This window comes from Triticum dicoccoides, chromosome 6A (assembly GCF_002162155.2).
Source record: "Triticum dicoccoides isolate Atlit2015 ecotype Zavitan chromosome 6A, WEW_v2.0, whole genome shotgun sequence".
In the NCBI taxonomy this organism is placed as follows: domain Eukaryota; kingdom Viridiplantae; phylum Streptophyta; class Magnoliopsida; order Poales; family Poaceae; genus Triticum; species Triticum dicoccoides.
This window is the reverse complement of record NC_041390.1, coordinates 338,991,357-338,991,648: the sequence shown is the minus strand read 5'-3', so window position 1 is coordinate 338,991,648 and position 292 is coordinate 338,991,357.

Genomic DNA, 292 nt, shown 5'->3' with positions numbered 1-292 from the left:
AAAAAAAATAAAAAAAATAGTAATGGCGCACCTGTCCACGGTGCGCCATTACTATGCCGTATATATGGCTGGGCGTGTCCTCTCCTCCTTACCTCTTCATTCTTCTCCTCCACTCCACCTCTCCTCCACTCCACCTCTCCTCCACTCCTCCACTCCATCTTCCCTTCTCTCCTCCACCATACTACCCTCCCCCTCTCCGGCGACCTCCTCCTCCTCCTCTCCGGCGACCTCCTCCTCCTCTCCGGCGACCTCCTCCTTCCTCCTCTCCTCTCCTCCCCTCCCATTCCCTCAC